This window comes from Myripristis murdjan, chromosome 7 (assembly GCF_902150065.1).
Source record: "Myripristis murdjan chromosome 7, fMyrMur1.1, whole genome shotgun sequence".
In the NCBI taxonomy this organism is placed as follows: Eukaryota; Metazoa; Chordata; class Actinopteri; order Holocentriformes; family Holocentridae; genus Myripristis; species Myripristis murdjan.
This window is the reverse complement of record NC_043986.1, coordinates 28,156,036-28,162,756: the sequence shown is the minus strand read 5'-3', so window position 1 is coordinate 28,162,756 and position 6,721 is coordinate 28,156,036. Positions and strand designations below refer to the sequence as shown.

Sequence of the window (6,721 nt, the reverse complement as noted above, 5' to 3'; positions counted from 1 at the left end):
CACTTAAATCCTCCCCTCCCTCATAGTCACCAGGCTTCTTACTGCTGCCTGGAATTCTTGGAATCCCACACTGCCTTTCTTCTGAGGCCATGCCTTGCTGCATGGCACAAAGACAACAGGGACACAAATACACAGCATGGGTTCATGGTCATGCCCTCTCTTCCCCCACTCCCTTTTCTCTCTCACCACATGAGGCAAAAACAGCTTCATGGGACACAGGAGATGTCTTAATATCACCTTACCTTTAAACTGAATTATTTTGAGTGCATTATTTGGGCAGGTTAACTCGCCCTAACTTTTGAGGCGGACTTTTTTTTTCCCTGACATTCTTCGTGCCAGGTATTAGCCGTCAACCTGCGCCTCTTGTTTTTCCTTACATGTGTCAGTGCCAGTTGTGGTTCTTGTCTCTGGCAGTGAGGTGGTTAAACTGGGATGTCTCGTTGTAACATGGCTGGTTAGACTGGGACACACCGCCACACTCAGTCAGTCAGTCAGTGTCGATGGAAACACCTGCCGGTAAACTCAGAGCAGTGTCGGGGTTTACCAGCGGCCGGGTTCGCGGAGTGTTTTAAATGGGAATATAACCGCGGTTTCCGATGTGAGGTCTTCCCGAAGCTCCACTGTCGGATTGTAAAGAGAAAACTTATGAGGTGGAGGAGGCGACGGAACAGCAGCCAGACCTGAAGTCACCTGCAGCAGCGTTTCCAGTGAGTTTAAGTCTCCCTTTCCCACTGTTTCCACAAGGATTCAGTTTCATTTGCTACCTGTTTTTTTTTTTTTTTTTTTTTTACCCCATAAGTGCCCCTTTTCACATCCTCACTCAGTGCGCAGCCAACTGACACACCAGAAGGATGCAGCTTTCCTTTCCTCTTCTGTCCTTTTCTTTCCTTTCCTGTTCTTTTCTCAACCTGCTTGTTGAATTTCCTTAACTCACGGAAACACTTTCTCTACTTCCCCCCCCCCCCCCTTTTTTTTTAACGTCCAAGTTTGTTTTCTAAGTGGCTGAATGCCCGTTGTTTGCTGTTTGTATTAGCTAAACTAGCTTTAAAACTCATTATTTTTCCTCGAAGTGGTTAAAGTTTCAACGAGGTCAGAGTGACTCTGTGTATTATTAATACTGACTGCATCGCTAAATGCAATGCATAATATATCTCCGTTTAAAGCAATCTTTTTTTTTTCTTTCTCACTGACTTACCACCTCAAATAATTAATACCCTCCTCAGAGACATGTCGGTCTCCTTATGGCAAGCCCAAGTCAAGCTGTTTAATAGCATGTCTTCTTCTCAGTTATTCAGGCTGGACTGTATGAAAGCTGCATTTTTTTTAAAAATGAGAACTTATATTAAATCAGGCCTAGCATCTATCAATCTATCTATCTGTCTATTAAATTACATTATTTTTGCATTTTTCTCTTCATTTCAGGATGATTTCATGGATCTCCTACCTATAGAATAAAGCTTGAATTTAAATATTTTATTTTTAAGTCAAGAAAGACGTAGTCACCCTTAACACCACTCAACATTACTCAGTGTGCTGCTGTGCCAAGGTGAGAGGGTCCACTCCCACTTCCAGAAAACATGGAAAAGCTCTTAGCCATGCTTTTTTTTTTTTCTTTTTCAGCCACAGTTGAAATATTAAAGGTTATGCGCCAAAGGAATTCTATCAGTTTTGGTCAAAACATGTAATGGTTTTGCATTTAAAATGCACAGCCAACAGGGGAAAGTAGAGTGAGTTGTAGATTGTGCGTCATCAGTGAAGGGCAAAATGATCTGCACTTTTTAACAGAGTGTGTTGTATCTGTAACACTGGTACTGTCTTTTTCTGCATATGTCTTTATTTATCCTTATCTATATCTATATCTGTTCTTTATCCCTCATAATTCCTTCTTATTATTGTCCATAACACAGCACATGTCTATTTTCAGCAGTGTAGCTGCTGTTTTTGAATATGTTTCACATCTGTCATTGAACTGAACACTCCTTTTGTTTTCTCTCGCCTTTTATAGCAATGCAGCACAGCATGCTTCATCACTTGCTGCCTCAAAATCAATTTGTCATTGGCCAGTGACAAACACTTTTGATACTGAGAGTCACTGGCTGTTGCTTTTATCAGCTTTGCTGGGTGATGTGGAGTTATGGAATTCATACAATAATATTTTGTTGATCTCTGCAGTGAAGCAGTCTTTTCTCCACATCCCTCCAGAGGGAGGTCAGAGGTCAGGGTCAGCTACCAAACCGCAGGGCCGGGATGGTAGTAATTCAGTTGCTGAAGGACACTTCAGCAGGGTGTGGGTTTGAAACCTCTGTTTTGTTAAAGAGGATCTCTCTATGTACTGTACCATCATGCTTTCCCAACATTCAGCCAGGCCTTATTGGGTGTCACTTCAAGAGATATCTGAGGCGCAGTGGTGTACAACAGTACTGCAGATGTGTGTTTTTAATTATGCTGTCATATAAATTATTCGTCTTTCTACTAATGACGTCACACCTTTAGTCAGAATGAGTTCTGTGGTGCAGATTTCTGCAAACTTTTAATTAGTATGAAGCTGCACCACTTTGCATGACAGTACCTGTGCGTTGAGGTTTGAGATTAACATTCTTCGCTCAGTCTTTAGTCAGTGGGCCTTTCCCAAACAACCAAACCACCCACACTATTATGATTTAAAGATGCACGAAGCAATTTTGCATGTTGGCAGCTCCAAATTGCGGTGAGAGGTAACTGAATTGTGAGAACTTCATTTCTTAGAAATGGCAGTGTTCACATTTTAGTTGAATGTCAGAAAAAACCTGAATAAATTTGGGGCCCAACCTACCTGTTGATGTCGTTGGTCTATGTTTTGTTTTTACAGAGTTAAAGCTGCACTAATAAAAAATGCCCATTATCAGTTGAAGTGACGACCCTTTAGACTCAACTGACATAAACATAGAATAAATGCAAAATTTGTCAGTGAGTCAACCACGCAGACTGGACCATCAAATTACATGCTCATTCCACATTTTCAGTCAGTTGAGTCTAAAGGGTTCTCAGTGTCACAATGTTGCATAGTGCACCTTTAAACTGAATGCACCTCCGGCTCATTTTCCTTTGGCTCTCTAGACTCTGTTTTCTGTATCCTCAACTAGCCTGCTAGTTTTTGCTTGCACATACATATTTGGTGGGAAGTAAATGATGGAGAAAAAAAAACTATTTATTGGAATTGCAACAGTGTGAAGACAGTGACAGATGTGTAGGTAAAAAAGTATGAGTCAGAAGTAGTGAAAGACAAGTGAAACATAGAATGCATTACCTGAACACTGAGACTTTACTCTCAGGTGTGTGAGAGACTTTATTGCCAACTTTCTGACATTGATACAACATCTCCTCTTTTATCTTGCTATAAACAGAAGATAAAGATAGACTAACATGTGTAATCAGCACAAAACAGTCATGTCATTTAATCCATCAGAACAAGTAGAGCTGATCCTTTTGGGGCAGCGGAGCCTCAAACCCCAAACTGCTGCCACTTCAGTGTCAGCCGATAGGGATCAGGGTAGTGTTCATCATCACTTGTCTGACACTGTCCCTGCCTTAAATTTGTCATCAGGGATTTGGTGCAGTGAAGTGTTGCCAGGACCAACTCAAATGCAACCAGCCTCTGGAGACGGTTTCCATGACGACCTTAGTGAGGTTTGGGGTCAAAGTGGGGCCATCAGTGAGGGTCAACACGTGAGGAAGGGGGGTAGTGGAACTGAAAGTGATAATGGGGAATGCACTGCTAATATATGTGGAGCTTTTATTTTCAAGTGGCCTAGAAGCTTAAAAATTGATTTATTTTCCAGTTAAATTTTACTAAATAAAATGTAACATTGTTCTGTATCATAGCAGAGAAAGAAAGTAATAGTTCAAAATGGGCATGACTTTTTGTGGCTTTAGGCTTAATTCTTTTTTCTGACCTGTTTTTTCTTTATGATTGAATAAAACCAGCTCTGCATGAGCCTTATTTACAATGCATTGAAAAAGTCAGCCTGGACCTTTCACTTTACTTCATAGGGACTGCAGCCCACACTGGGTACCACATGGCTGCTCACACAACAGTCCAAACAGTTGTCCACTGGCACAGCTTTAAACATTTTCATAGACAGTGGAGTCCAGAATGCACAAATTATTATAATATACAGTATTATATAGTGAATATACAAATACAAGTTATTGGTGAATATATAAACGCAATATAAAGAAAAATAGTGACTAAACAAATCGAATACAGACACCAGTCTCTTTTAAAGACTTAAAAAAAATTCATAAATAGTTTTACAGTGTTTCCAGTTTTACCATCCTCAATACTTGCTGCCAATTGCTTTGACCAATTGAAAGTGTGGATTCATGTAGATTATTAATGTTATGTTCTTTATTGAAACAGGTAAAATCTGATTAAGATGACAATCTCACTGACAAGAGGTATAGAAAAACATAAAAACATACAACAACATAAAAGATCTCAGCCCTTGGTGAAGTGTAGGCTACAAAAGATCTAAATTCTTCCAGCACCAGGAAGCTGATGACCTCTTTTTGACTCTCTGTCGTGGCAAAACGTCTAGTGCACTTTTGATTGCACTTCTGCTACTGTCTAACACACCTCATTCTTTCATACCAAGGCATCAAAAACACAATTATCTGTCTGGGGAAGGTCATCGTTGTCTTGTATAATAAATGTCAGCCCTCTGACAGTGGCGAGGGGGTCTCATGCAGGCTGATTACATACTATTAATATAGATAAACTGTACGCAGTGAGCCACAAAGCACTTGTGCATGTCACTGAGACTTCAAAAGCAGAAGCACCTGACTTCCGAACTTCAGAATGTTAACCCCTAATCCTCCCTCCCTTACCCTCCTTCCTAAATCTGGTGCTGCTTTTACAGGGAAAGGCACAATACAGGGGGCGTCAATGACAGCAAGCAAGGGGAGATAATCCATGCAGCTGTCAGCCCGCGGGGTATTAAGCCTCCATTCTGCAGATTGTTGGAGCCCTGCCAGAGGTAGAGCCTGTCTTTTGGAGACAGTCACAGGGGGGCTGGCACCACATCCAACTGTAAGGTGGGGTGAATGAAATCCTAAACACTCAAATGAGCCACTCAGCATAAGGAAAAGAGCTACAAACGTAGAGATGGGATAGTTTATTGTCTTGTGAATATTCGTTGTGCCATCTAGATCGCTGCCTCATTTTGATCTTGTTTACACGGCAAAGCGCTGGAGACCAGTGGTTCTGTGGGGGGTCCCCAAGGGGCATTCATGGGCCCTAGTGGGGTCCTTCAGGGGGATTCAGGAGTGCAAAATAGTTCAATGTCACTACAATTTGCACTAAAGATGATCCCAATTAAAATATTTATAAGAATAAGTATTTAGTGTTACTTGAATCAAAATGAATGTCCAACATAACCAACGTTTCCATTAAAAACAGCCTATACTTCTTTAAACCTAATCTGTACAAATGGTTTGTCACGGCATTATCTGAATAACCCAGCTGACTACAAAGGCTGAAGTGGTACCGTATACTCATAATGGTATGGGTTTTACTGTTAAATCTTGAAATCTTTGAATCTTATTTTGAAATTTGTTGCATATCAGCATGCTTTCAGATATTCAGTTAAACTATTCAGTTAACTATTGAAACAACTAAAATAACAGCGTTGCCTTGGAGGACATTTTTCTTTTCAGATTTGCCCCTGTCGAAGTTGATGCAATTGGAATGACTCTTAGTGTACTACTGTTTAATCTGGTTTGAGGTCTTACAAGAGGGATTATGTTTTACGGTTGGAAAAGTAATGCACAATAACAGAAAATTTTGTTGTGTTACACGTTTATCACAGACTGGAAAACAGCTGTAGATTATAAATAGGAGGGGAGAGAAGTTCTGGTAATTGCAAAGGAATGTGGTGTTTATTGTGTAAATGAAAAGAGCAAAAGCTGTGTGAAACAGGTGTCAGAATGTGATGGTGGATTCCTGTCTCTCATGTCGTGCTATTACACCCCTGCTGGACCTCTGCTTTGAGGGATTCAGCTCTGGGGGCAGGATTACCAAGCGAGACAGGCTGGGGGGGAGTTGGAAAGCCACTGGCGTGAATGTAAAGTGACGTGGAAGAGCTTCTTTTGTCTTGTCGCAAGGGAGAGCCCAGCACTCCCCTTGGCCCTCAGGGAAGAAAAAACATAAGGTGCCAGCTGGGACTTAAATCTGGCAGGGTTTTTAAAAGTCAGATTAGGGCAATTAAAGAGCTGTGTTTTTGTAGTCCTGTAAATGATACTGCAAGATTGACTTTTGTTTCAGTTTGTCATCAGAGTGAAATATCTTCAAGATGGCTGCTGCTAAAGATGTCTCACACCCTCTGGCTGTCACATTAGAGGTTCCAGCTCTTGGACAACAACACATAATAATTTGTGGCTGTTAACAGCTGACTGCATTTGATTTACATATGATTACATGTACAACTCTATGCCTCAACAGAATTGAATACAGATTGTCTAAATTCTGTGCTGTTTTGGACTTGGACCATTGACACATATGATAAATGTTGAATTTGTGAACAGACTCAATGCATCTGCCCATTTTCACTGTTGTCTGTGTAGCTCTGGTTGTTGATTTTGAAAGCAAAGAAACTAGCTAGTGTAGATAAATACCATGCCAAAGAAACGATGCATATAGGGACAAAACTGAGTACCTGATCACTGTCTTTTACTGAAATTAACT

General features: G+C 40.8%; 1 protein-coding gene across 2 annotated transcripts in view; it reads left to right on the top strand.

Moving 5' to 3' along the window:
- The first annotated feature begins 392 nt into the window (after window positions 1–392).
- LOC115362309 (semaphorin-3F-like) overlaps window positions 393–6,721 on the top strand; it is a 40,686-nt gene continuing 34,357 nt past the window's right edge. Inside the window, exon 1 of one of the 2 annotated variants that reach the window (XM_030056179.1) lies at window positions 393–707. The gene's annotated coding sequence lies outside the window, so the exon portion shown is untranslated. The remainder of the gene's footprint in view (window positions 708–6,721) is intronic. The other variant, XM_030056176.1, reaches the window with a different exon arrangement.